Genomic DNA, 13315 nt, shown 5'->3' on the forward strand with positions numbered 1-13315 from the left:
TTGTAAGGTCAAAGACTTGGCTTTTATCATTTTGTGTTGGCACTGTTGAAGTGGGAAAGTAATGTTTCATGCATCAATTTTAGGGTCTTTGCACCATCTAAAATATATCCCATCAATTGCAAGAGAATGAAGAATTAAAGAGTTTTGTTTACTAATTGGTGTAATCAATTATTCGGATGACAGAATATACAGGCAAATCTCCAGATCATGTGAAACTGGAATGAAGTGCAAGTACTTTAGGGGACAGGGATAGAGTTCAGTTGGATGCGGATAGATTGGGAAGCTGGGCTTGAAACAATAAGACAAAGGCCAAGGAAATAAATGCAAGTTGCCGCACATAGGGGAGCATAATCAAAAGGACAAATACAGCTTGGGTTATAACTGGGTGGTATCATTGTTGAAAAGGTGGGTCCAAGACTCAATATGAACCAGCAATTTGATGCAACTACAGAAACACTAATGCAGTTTTGGGCTGCAACAACAGGAGTATTAGATGTAAAACAAGCAGGTACATTGTAGCTGTGTTGGTCTAAGGACACAGGCAAACAAGGTTCTTTGGGTGAATCTGATACTTTTCATTAGACCAACTTAAATGGTTGGAAACATTTTTCATAGCAAGCATTTTGATTTAAAAGCCAGGAAGAGCACACACCAACTGCAGATGCTTCCCCAGCCTAACGAAGGGTTTTTAAACCCAAAAGCTTGCTAAAAAAGATGTAAAACATGGGAGGTGATAGTACTAGGCTTCACCTAGACTACTGTGTGAATTTCTGGGCTTCGCATTTTAAGATGGAATATGAAGCAGTTAGAAAATTTCAGAGATAGGTGACAAAAATGATAAATTCTTGGAAGACAAATCATGTTAAGAAGAGATGGAGAGAAGTAGGCATATTTAGCTTGCAGAAAAGGTAATTAAGAAGCAAATCACAGCAATCTTGAAATATCTGAAAAACTGCTGTAAAGAAGAGAGTGAACAATTGTTCTCCCTTGTTGAATAGAGAAGGACATCAAGCTTTAGATGACAGCGAAGTAGATTTAGATTAGATTTCAGGGGGAAAAGCACCCTTGTTTCTAGACCAGTGCGGATGTGGAATAGACTGCCCAGAGACATTGTGGAGTCTCCTTCATTTCAGGTTTTCAAAAAGAGGATAGTCAGAGGTCACGGATGATTTAGGAGTACTGTTCTTGCATTTGTGCAGGGGGTGGACCACAGGATCCTTGAGGCCCCTTCTAACCCTATGAGTTTATTATTATTATCATTGTAATAGCATCATGAATTGATATTGTGGATTAAAACAGTCAACTGCAAGTGAATGGACACTGAGACAGAAGGATTGGTGTGTGTCTTATTACTCAATCTCTCTTTTTTTTTTTTTTTTTTCCTTTTAGAGGGTAGACAGACAGAAGGGTACTAGTCTTCCTAATATTTCATGCACGGGTGAACTGCTGGAACTCGAGTTGACATTGTTAGGGTAACGATATGGATTTCGGATGTTGGAGTGACGATAGGGAATTTGGGGAGTGCTGAGTGTGCAGCTAAATGAAGGCTTTTACCTGTGTCTCAGCAAAAAGCTGCTGGTCAAAAGGCTGGATGATATATTCAAAGGTAACCTCAGGAAAAGCTGCTGGTCACAAGGCTACTTGACATATTAAAAGCTAACTTAGCTAGTGCTTAAGTAAACGGATTGTAACAAAAGGATAGAGTGCAAAGTGCATGATGTGTTAAGCAACTAGTGTCAGGAGACAAGAGCAAAGATACAGCCTTGGAGATGGAGAAGTCAGCAAGAAAACCAGCAAGAACCAGTGAGAAACTGCAAAGTGATCAAAAGAAGACAGGGGTCAAAAGTTTTATGCATGCGCTCTTAGCAGAGAGGCATGTAAATGAATGAAACGCATAGGCAATACCAAGCTAAGGAAGCAAACAGTAAACAGGTGGAGCTGGAGATGGGAGGAGAAATGGGTGGAACCAAGGGAAGGTCATGGGTGGAATCCATGTATATATGTATAGACCAGGGTGTATAAATATTGAAAAGAACTGTTGTTCAGGGCTGCTCCCCACATTTGGTCGGTGAGGGAGCTCACCCGAAGCCATCTCCGTTCTGAATAAAGCTGTTGTGAGCAGTGTGTGCTGGTGTTTGCTTCCTGCCCTGCTCTGGCTAATGAGCAACAGGAACCCTGGGCAATTGGACCATCATCTCCCCAGTCGTTGGGTGCCACATGGAGTCGGGGTCTAACAGACATGACTAAGGTTTTGTGAACTTGTCCAGTTATAGTAACACAGCACTTTCCAAATAAAAAGTATTTTAAAGGAAATGTCCTGATCAGCTTTGCTACTGATCACACTAAACTTTCTGGAATTAGCCCATGTCTTAACTACTGTAAATAAACTTTGAATACAGCAGTATCCTGTCTAAACCTCGGTATGGCAAAGCGCTTCCTCTTTCCTTATGAGAACATGCTTCCTTGCCCATATCTCCCAAGTGCTCCTTCATCATTTTTTTCCCTCCAGGCTGTGACTGCAAGATTTCAGGGCAAGGATGAGAGCTACAGACATTAGAAAGCTCAGTTTGGGCCCACAGTAAGCCATGAAACAAGCCTTTTTTGCACCACAGGGAAGAGGATACACAAGAACATTCATGTAGATCTGCTTATGGCAACATTTTTATTTGTGATGCAGACAGAGCGGGTTTTTTCCAAATGGCAAAGGAATGATTCAAGGCTGAGGAAGGCATACCATTGAAGAACGGAGCCTCATTGATCTGTGCTAGAGCACATCATTTTCCGCCAAAGCCTTGAGATCCAATGTTCAGAGGGCTAGCACATTCAAAAGTGCTTCAGCATTGTTGGGTGCCTAACTACATTTGGCTAGTTTGGAAACAACTGTATTAACTCCAAGTATTCATACTGTGTTTTGATCAAAGTAAGGGAAGGTTACCAGATCACTGGGAAAAAAAAAAAATCAGGGCCATAAATATCTGTTCACCGCTGTTTAAACAGGTTGAGGTTTAAAAAACAAACAAACAAACAAACAAACAAACAAACAAACCCCTAAAGGAAGTTAGGTGATTATTTTAAATGAGATTTAAGGTCTCAGACTCACTTGCCTGTTTCAAAACATTCATAGGATCCTAGGACTGGAAGGAAGAGTATTGCTTCCTCCTATAATACAGTCCTAATACAACAACTCTGTTCCTTGGGTGCATCTATTCATGAAATTAGCAGTTGCATGAACTCCATCACAGTTCTTGCTGGAGTTTCTTGTTCCTGGGTGCAGAATTAGAGTAGATGGCATTAGATTAGCAATCTGTTCCAAATAATCCTTGGCAGTGAGAGGGCCATGGAGGACAGGGGGTGGAGTTAGGGGGACCTGTCCATGGCTCCTGTGTGGAGATCAGGATCTCAGTCCAGCTCGATGGTGCTGGCTTGGGGTGATGCCTTGTGCCCGAGTGTGGGGAGTGGGCAGGGGTGGTAAGCACTGGTCAGACTGGGGAGAGGTGAGACACAAGGGGCAAGCAGCACCAGGCCTTTCCTGTAGGGTTTGTTAAAAACATGTTCAGCATGCCTAGGTGGGAAATGAAGATCACATGTAACAAAAAGGATCGAAGGCCAGACCTGCAAAGGGTGGGTCGGGGAGGGATCATGCCCTCATCCTGCTAAATGAGGTCCCCCAGCTGGCTGGTGGGTCTGAGCCTGGTTCCTCCTCTTCCCACTGCAGCACTGCTCAATTTAAAAGGGGTATACATACATAGGGTGCAGCCCGAGCTGTTCCCAGCCCGGTTCAAGGGAAGGCTGATTTTGGTATCCCAATGCAGCAGGGACATGTGAGCTTCTGCTGCTTTCAGATCTGCTCAGAAGACAAGGACTTTGCCCCAGCTCAGAGCACTTTAATTAGTTTTTTTCTGGCATGCAGTACAAGGTGTATATGTTGTCCAGCTTCTTACCCCCTCGCATCTTCTCCCTGAAGTTCCACTGCTGCTTAGCCCCACTGCCAGGCATAAGGCATCAGAAGGCCTGGGATCCCAACACCCATGCAGCTGAGAGGTGTCCCCGACTTGAGGACAGTTCCCACCTCTCTCCAAAACTCAGGCCTGTCCCCTGCGCCCCATGCCAGCTCAGGGCTGGCACCAGGGAAGCCTGGAGCTCCCCCTGGCTGCTGCAGGGCAGCAAAGCAGGGCAGGTGGATAGGAACAGCCCTGTACTCAACTGATCCCACTGGGAGCAGATTTGCTCCTGATGCAGGTGCATATGTATATATGACCCCAGGTGCAGTTTAGTGGGTTGATAGTTTTTACCACGCAACACTTTTTGCCATATTGTGCTGAGATGCTACTGCAGATCAGTGTAACAGCTGTATAGATAGCTGGGCTGCAAGCTTGGTGGACCCGCTATGTCTAGTACCCTTTGTATAAAGGCTGGCAAATGCCTGCACTGGGTGTCATGGCTTTTCCAAGCAGGAAAATACACTATGCACCGTGCGTGCTTTTTATTGGACCATCTGCAATGTAATTAGAGCCCTCACTGCAAACTGAGGGCTCTGATTGGCTGCGCTTGTGCTTTAAAGCACCCATAATGTGGGAAAGGTGGAGAGGAGGATCCAATTCCAGCTTTGAGAGAGACGGGGGCAGAGGCGCAGCCCCGCCACTCCTCCACTGGAATGGGATCTGAGGCTTGCTCAAGGAGCTGACATGCCAGTGATCAGTCAGCAACTGGGAGGTGGATTGGGGGTCCCCTCACAGACAATCTTGCCGACTGGGAGGGGGCGTTCCCCCATAGCTGATCACATTGACCGGGAAGCAGCCACGGCACTCCTGGAAGTGGCCGCAACACTCCCAGTAGTGGCTGCGGCAATGATGGAAGGAGTTCAGAGCCTCAAGAAGAACAGGAGCCGTGTTCACACCATGTAGTGGCAGATCCTCACAATAAATGTGTTGCTATTTATTACAATGAGAGGGGAGGTTAAATTCTAAAAGGAAACTTTAATTTTATCAAAAGGATATGACCATGCGAGTGTAATCAGTGCGGGAGTCTGCTGTAAGGGAACAACCCCTGTATTACAATTATTCGCTTATGGTTACATTACTAGATTGTATTCAAAAGATTGCTTTTATTATTCTTTATTGATAATATATATATGTATATATGCCTCCTTTTTGATTAATCTCTTTCTCTTCCTGTATATAGTTATATATATAATAAAGAAACCCATCTGTTCATTGGGCTTGGAGTATATGCTTGGGCAGTGAGGGTGAGGGCCAAACCCACTCCCATGGACACCCATCAGCAGATCTGCCTAAGGGAGATCCCAGGGCTACTGGCACCTTGAGTATCTGAAATCTGGCATATAGCCCAGCCTAGTGCGCCAGCAAAGGTTACAGTAGTATAAGGCTACTGCACAGTAGTGTCACTTAAAAGGTGTTTGCTGGTGCTACTGTGTAGTAACTCTTGTTACTGTGAATTTATATAATACTTCACTTATACAAGCACTAAATAAATATGCAGTAACCACTGTGCAGTGGTGTCTTGTGTAGATGCACCCACTGGACCTATTTTTAATGCACAGTAACTTTGAGGTTAACCTACAAATAAAAAAAAAAGCCCTGCACTCATCGGCTGCTGCAGCAGCTGTTGTAGCCTCGCCCCTCCCCCCCTCACACACACAGCGCGGGGTACTGGTGGGGCTCTGGAGATCACCCCCCTGCCTAGCAGGAACCAGTGAGTGCAGGTTATTTTTTTTTTTTAAGGTGCTGGGACACTGGAGCCAGGTGGGGTGGCCACTGATGGGGCTGGGAGAGCAGGCGGGGGATCAGGCCTGTTCAGTTTGGAGATTCAGCCAATATGGCAGCTGCTGAATCTCCAACTCAGATTTGGCTGAATTGATTCAGGATAGTGATTTGAATCACTGAATTGAATCACTGTCCTGAACCGGACGAATCCGAATCCAAAAAGAATACTAGCCACTTTTCACAGGCCTACCGCAGATGACACATATTCTGGCCCAGAAGTAGGAAACAATAAATAAAAGATGATCAAAGTAAAGAATTAAACGAATCTTATTTGCCTTAAAATACATGAATCCAGGAAGGTTTGTTTCTGATTTTGTACTTCAGAGGTAGGCTGGGCTCTAGGGAATAAGTCCCAGAAGCCCTAACAAGAGAGATGTGGATAAATCACCTTCCTGCAGCATCAGTTTTTCCAAAGCAGTGAAGTTCACCGTCTTCTGCAGAGAGAAACTGGTTTGGATCTACTTCTGTCAGGTCAGTCTTGGGGCAGACAGAAAGATCCTATTAAGATATTTTGACTTCTGAAGGTGTGGTAGTGGCAGGGAAAAGGGAAATTAGATAGGTCAGTAGAAGGAAAACAAGAAAGATTCCTGGCACTGGAGTATCAGATCTCAAGCTGGGAAAACTTCACATTAATTTGTATAATAAACATACAGCAACGGGGTTGGTTGGTTGGTAAGAAGAGGGATTCGTTTGGAAATTAGATAGATCAGTAGAGGGAAAATTATGCAACATTCTTTATGAAGTTGTTTTCAGTTTAAGATAGATCCTCCAGATTCTTTGCTTAAGTTTTTACTTGCAATTAAATATAGTTGGTTGGCAAGAAGGGCAGTGTGTGGGGTATTTAAGAAGCTGAAAATGACATTGAAGTGGAAAGCTCTCAGCATTTTAATAGCAAGGTACTCGATATTCTTCAGCTGGTTAAAGGAAAAAAGAAAAGAAAAAAAAAAGAAAGGAGCTCCCTTTAGAAAGCTGAAATTGCCATCAAGAACCCATACAGTTCAATGTTTCAGCAACTTGAGATTTTTTTTTCCCCAATCAATAGCTTCTGGAGGCTGCCTATTTTAAACCAATTTATTCCTCCACACCCGTATTGATAGTTCTTCTTAAATTGATGGTTTTGAAGAAAATGCATGTATTGTGAGAAAGTATATGTTTAACAAAATACATTTTTTATAAGAAACATCTTTCTAGGCTTAAATTCTAAGCCACGCCAGAGATTCCACGCCAGAGATTCCACGCCAGAGATTCAGTATTGCCCAGCAACACCAGAATTACAATCTCACCTCAGTCATTGCATCCAAATTTGGTTGTTTTCCACAAAAAAATGCCTGGAGGAGAGAGATCTCCATAAACCCCACAGGTGATCCCCCTGAAAATGTCTTTTACATTTCCAAGTGCCTCTCAAATTAGGGTCGGGGGATGCAACAAAGTGAGAAGAAGAAATGCATAATGAGAATCCTCTCTTGCCCAAAATAGCTTCAAGGACTTGTACCCAAATGACAAAGATCAATAACACAATGTGGAGATAACAGAAGGATGGCATTGGCCTATCATGGTATAGAGATGACTGTCCAGATGGGAATGGGGACCATATAAATTTGCAAATAGCCACATGGCAGGCACTATTCAGATTCATTTCAGACAAGGTGACACTAAGGATGGTGTCTATGTATATGCTGTATATACCAGGGAAGCAGAAAGGTGGGTGTGCTAGCACTTTATTGACCAGCTTCTTATTGTAGACACAAGTGCTGTGTTGCCTGATCTTGATGTTTGCTGAGCTTCTTGCTTTTCTTGTATTTGATTTTTAATAGCAACAACAAAATGCCGCACTCTGGTCTGCCAATTTGATGAAGGGAGATGGTTTCATAGTGAGATCTGAAATGAGGTGAATGAGAGCATGAAGCAATGAAAAGGCAAACCCACTGAGATATTGCATAATCAATATTCATAATTATAAACATTGTTTTGTTCTGAAAGAGTTTCTTTTGTGTGGTTTGGTTTTATATATATAAAACCACTGTTAAGGATGTTTGCGGAACTCTTTTATACTCAAAAAGACATACTCCCAGCAATAATACTTTCCACTGACAGTTTTACAGCATTTAAAGTCAGCACTGACAGTTAGTTTATGAGCTGTATCTGATACGAGATTGCCTCCTGTTATATTTGTAACATTAATCCTGGCAAATATTCTTGTCCTTCCTTCACAGGCCTTGCACTATGTGTGAAGAGGGAAATGTCCAACTAAACCACCATGACTGAATTCCTGGTCCTGGGCTTTTCTGATATTCGGCAACTCCAGATCTAACACTTTGTTAACTTTCTCGCAGCGTAATTGGCAGCCCTGATGGGGAATCTCCTCATCCTTACAATTGTAACTCTAAACTATGAACTTCATTCTCCCATGTTCTCTTTCTTGATTCATTTGTCCATTATGGACCTTGGCTCCATCTCAGTGACCATGCCCAAATCCATGTCTAACTCTTTATTGAACACCAGGTCGATCTCCTACTCTGGATGTGTTGCCCAAGTGTTTTGTTTCATCTGCTTCTTGGGAGCAAATTTATCCATTATCACGGTTATGGCATATGACCGATACATTGTTGTCTGCAAACCACTGCATTATGGGATAATAATGAACAGAAGAGCTTGTGTCTAGATGGCTGCTTGTGCTTGGACTGCTGGTGTCATCTACTTTGCACTGCACACTGGGAACACCTTTAGTCTACCCTTCTGCTACTCAAATACCATCAACCAGTTCTTCTGTGAAGTGCCCCAGCTACTCAAGCGCTTCTACTCTGATATATACCATAGAGAGCTGGCAGTTGTTCCCTTCAGTGTGATTTTAGGTTTAGGCCATTTTGTTTTCATCGTTGTGTCATATGTTCAAATCTTCACTGAATTGTGGAGAATCCCCTCTGAGCAGGGCTGGCAGAAAGCCTTCTCCACCTGCATTCCTCACCTTATCATGGTCTCCCTGTTTCTTTCTACTTCTGGCATTGCCTACTTGAAGCCCATCTCTGACTCCCCATCCCCTTTGGATCTCCTGGCAGCTGTTCTGTATTTTGTGGTGCCTCCATTGATGAATCCGGTCATCTACAGCATGAGGAACAAGGAGATTCAAGCTGCCCTGAGGAAACTGCTCCAGAAATAATAGGTCTATCATTCTTTCAATACTTCACTTTAGTAATACATATATTTTTGGTGATGAATTGCTTTCATACTATCATGTGAAACCTGCTTATAAAAATGAAGGTGGTGGGCTTCATTTTGTAGTATTCTAAGGACAACGATTCTTTATGCAGATCATTTTGCATTAACACTGTTGAAGTGGAAAAGTATTATTTCATTCATCAATGTTTCTTTGTCCCACCTAAAATAAATCGCACCAATTGCAATGTCACAGAATTATAGAAAATCATAGTAATTACCATTGGAAGGGACCAAAAGATGTCATCTAGTTCAGGTGTTCCCAAAGTTTTTATACCATGACCCGGCTAACTGTGGCTTGGCAAACCATGGCCCAGCAGTCACAGAGGACTGCGGACAGATTTTCTGGCTGGCAGACAGGTAAGGATACCACCATCCCCAGGACAGTGGTGCTGCAAACCGTGAGCTGCCGTGGGCCTAGCAGAAGGGGCCAGGGCCACTCAACCCAGCTGTGGTGGGCCATGGTTTGCCGGTCTGCAGCTACTTCCGGTCTGGCTGCTGACCATGGCGCAGACTGGCAGCTGCAGCCCAGGGATTAAGAACCCCTGATCTAGTCAAAGTCCCAAAATAATGAAGAATTGTAGAATTTATTTTAATAATTGGTATAATTAGCTATTTGGATGGCAGAATATATAAAAATATCCAGATGAGGTGAAACTGGGATGAACTGCAAATACTTTATATTATAAGCATAGATATGGATAGATTGGGAAGATGGGCTAAAAACAACAGGGTGAATTGTAAAGAAATAAATGCAAGGTGCTGTACCTAGGAAACACTCATCAAAAGCCAAAATACAGGTTGGGTTATAAATCCCTGGGTGGCAGCAGTGTTGAACAGGATCCGGGGAGTCTGGTGGATCACAGGCTCAACATAAGGCAGCAACTTGATGTAGCTTGAAAAAAACTGAATGCAGTTTGGAGCTGCCACAACAGAGGTATTAGATTAAAACATGAGAAGTGATGGTTTCCACTCTCCATGGTGCTGATTAGGCTTCATCTAAAGGATTTTGTGAAGGTCTGGGCTCCGCATTTTAAGAAGGAATATGGAGAAGTTAGAGAGTTCAGAGATAAGTGAAAGAATGATAAAGGGCTGAACGGCAAGTCATGCAGGGATAGGTTAAGAGAACTAGACATGCTTAGCTTGCAGAAAAAGCAATTAAGGGGCAGATCATAACTATCTGAAAAGCTGCCAAGAAGAAGAGGGTGAACAACTATTCTCCCTTTCTGCATAGGGAAGGATATCAAGCTTCAGATTACAGCCAAGTAGATGTAGCTTAAATTTTGGGGAAAAAGCATCCTTGTTTTTAGAATAGTGAGGAAGTGGAATAGACTTCCCGGGGAAGTTGTGGAGTCTCCATCATTGGAGATTTTCAAACAGAGGCTGGATAGGTACTCATCAAGAATGGTTTAGGAGTTCCATTCCTGCATTTGTACTGGGGGGTTGACAACATGCCCCTTGAGGCCCCTTCTAAACCTTTGACTTCATTATTACAATATAATAAAAGGCTTAGTCTGTCTGTTGGTCTGTCTGAAAAGCTTTTGCCCTACTGCACATGTGCTGATTGGCGGGCAGGTTGGGCAGCCAGGGGCAGAGCCAGCTGAGTAAAAATGGGAGCCCCTTTGCTGTGCCACCTTCTCCTGCAGCCCCTGGTGCAGTGGCTCCCTCCACCCCACCTCCACAGAGGGAAAATAAATAAAAATGACATGAGCACATTAGAAATGGTGGGCCAGCTGAGGTAAAGCTTAAGCCCCTCTGTCATAGTGGGGTTGGAGCTGAAGGGTGGGGATGAGGGGGAGCAGGGTCAGACCTGAACAGGGGAGAGTAGGGGCAGGGTCAGACCCAAAGAGGGTGGGAGGGAGTGGGTGGGGTGGGGTTAGTCCTGAGCCAGGCAAGGGGGGGGGGCAGGGAGCGGGGTTGGACACAAACTGAGGGTGCTTGGGGGCAAGGACTGGCCTGATCCAGGGGGGATGTGGGGGACAAAGTTCTTGCCTTTGTTTCTGTTAGGAAAATATCAAATGCAGAATTACTTCCTGCTAAAAAGAGCATATGGATGATTGTTTTGGAAGTGCTGTTTCTGATGGTTCATAGATAATTGTTTCAACACCTCAGGCCACTCTTCTTCCCCGGCTGGTTCCTGGGTCTGGCTATATCTCATCAGTGCACCAGTTTGCTGAGGGGATATGAGTTTATTCATAGCGAGTCCTTGGAGGAAAAGGGGAAATGGACCAATGAAAGAAGATGCTCCATGAGGCATTACAGGATGAATTAAAATGATTCTAAATTTTCTTCTTTTTTCCCTGAAATATTATTTTTAGACGGCTTCGTGTTTATAGAGGTATGGCCACAAGCAACGACTTCTACGGAAAACATAATACGTGCAACAAGAAAAACAAACAAACAAACAGAAAACCTGCTATCCACTAAACTGTTCCCAGCAGTCCCACATGGGCACCTTTGACATTTTGGTTGAGATGTTACTAGTGATGTGAGCTTCCCTTGTACACGTGTTGCTCTGACCCTGATCGCTGCCTTTGTTCTCCCTTCACTGGCCTTGCACAAGGCACCAAGGAGAAAAATGTCCAACAGAACCACAGGGAAAGGATTCCTCCTCCTGGGGCTTCCTGACAATTGGGAGTTGCAGATCTTACACTTCCTCCTCTTCCTAGCAGCATTCCTGGCAGCCCTGATGGCGAATCTCCTAATAATCACAATGGTAGCCTTCAGCCACAACCTGCATTCCCCAGTGCACTACTCTTCGATACATTTATTCATCCTAGACCTTGTTCCATCTCAGTGACCATGCCCAAATTCATGTCTAACTCTTTATTGAGCACCAGGTGGATTTCCTATGCTGGATGTGTTGCCCAACTGTTTTGTCTCTTCTGCTTCTTGGGAGCAAATGCGTGTCTTCTCACAGTTATGGTATATGACCAGTACATTGTCATCTGCAAGCCACTGCATTATGAGATAATAATGAACAGGAGAGCTTGTGTCCAGATGGCTGCCTGTGCTTGGGCTGTTGGTGTCACCTACTCTGCACTGCACATTGGGAACACCTTTACTCTTCCTTTCTGCCACTCAAATACCATCAACCAGTTCTTCTGCAAAGTGCCCCAGATACTCATGCTCTCCTGCTCTGACACACACCGCAGAGAGCTGGCAGCTCTTGTCTTGAGTATATTTCTAGCTTTAGGCTGTTTTGTTTCCATCGTTGTGTCATATGTTCAGATCTTCACCGCAGTGTGCAGAATCCCTTCTGAGCAGGGCCAGCAGAAAGCCTTCTCCACTTGCATTCCTCACCTTATTGTGGTCTCCCTGTTTCTTTCCACTGTCCGCATTGCCAGTTGAAGCCCACCTCTGACTCCTTGTCCCCTCTGGATCTCCTTGTAGCTGTTCTGTATTGTGTGGTGCCTCCATTGATGAAGCCGGTCATGTACAGCATGAAGAACAAGGAGATCCAAGCTGCCCCCAAGCAACTGCTCCAGAGGTTGATCCTGTCCAAGAGCAATATGTCCATCTTTGTTTCATGACTTTACTTATGTTTCTTTTATAATTAAATCATGAAATTCATGTTTTCATACTATAGTGTGCAACCTATTTACAAAAAATGAAGATGGTGGGTTAATTCTGTAGCTTTTAAGTACAATGACACTTAGCTTGGTTCATTTTGTGTTAACATTGTTGGAACAGGAAAGTAATGTTTCATGCATCAATTTTACCATCTGTGCCACCTAAAATAAATGTCATCAATTGCCAGATGATGAAGAATTGATGGCTTTTGTTTTCTAATTAACATAATCAATTATTCCGATGTCAGAATATACAGGTAAGTATCCAGTTGATGTGAAACTGGAATAAAGTGCAAATACTTACGAGGATAGGAACATAATTCAGATGAATCTGGATAGATTGGGGAGCTGGGCTTGAAAGAACAGGATGAAGTCCAAGGAAATAAGTGCAAGTTGCTGCACCTGGGAGAGAATAATCAAAAGCACAGATACAAATTGGGTTATAAATGGCTGGGTGGTATGAGTGTTGAAAAGGTTCTGGGGGGTCTGCTGGATTACAGACTCAATATGAATCAGCAATTTGATGTAGCTACAGAAATATTAATGCAGTTTGGGATGCAACAACAGGAGTATTAGATGTAAAACATGGGAGGTGATATTACCACTCGACATGGTGCTAGTTAGTCTTCACGTAGACTACTGTGTGAATTTCTGGGCTTCACATTTTAGGAAGGAATACAAAGAAGTTAGAGAAGTTCAGAGATAGGTGACAGAAGTAATAAATGGTTGAAAGGCAAGTCATGCAAG

General features: G+C 43.6%; 2 pseudogenes; both read left to right on the forward strand.

The window, feature by feature from the left end:
* The first annotated feature begins 8367 nt into the window (after positions 1-8367).
* Positions 8368-8865, forward strand: LOC112548633 (annotated as a pseudogene).
* A 3053-nt stretch (positions 8866-11918) lies between these two features.
* On the forward strand, positions 11919-12529 carry LOC112548634 (annotated as a pseudogene).
* The last annotated feature ends 786 nt before the right edge of the window (positions 12530-13315 follow it).

The sequence above is a fragment of the Alligator sinensis genome, unplaced genomic scaffold (genome assembly GCF_000455745.1).
Source record: "Alligator sinensis unplaced genomic scaffold, ASM45574v1 scaffold816_1, whole genome shotgun sequence".
Lineage (NCBI taxonomy): Eukaryota > Metazoa > Chordata > Crocodylia > Alligatoridae > Alligator > Alligator sinensis.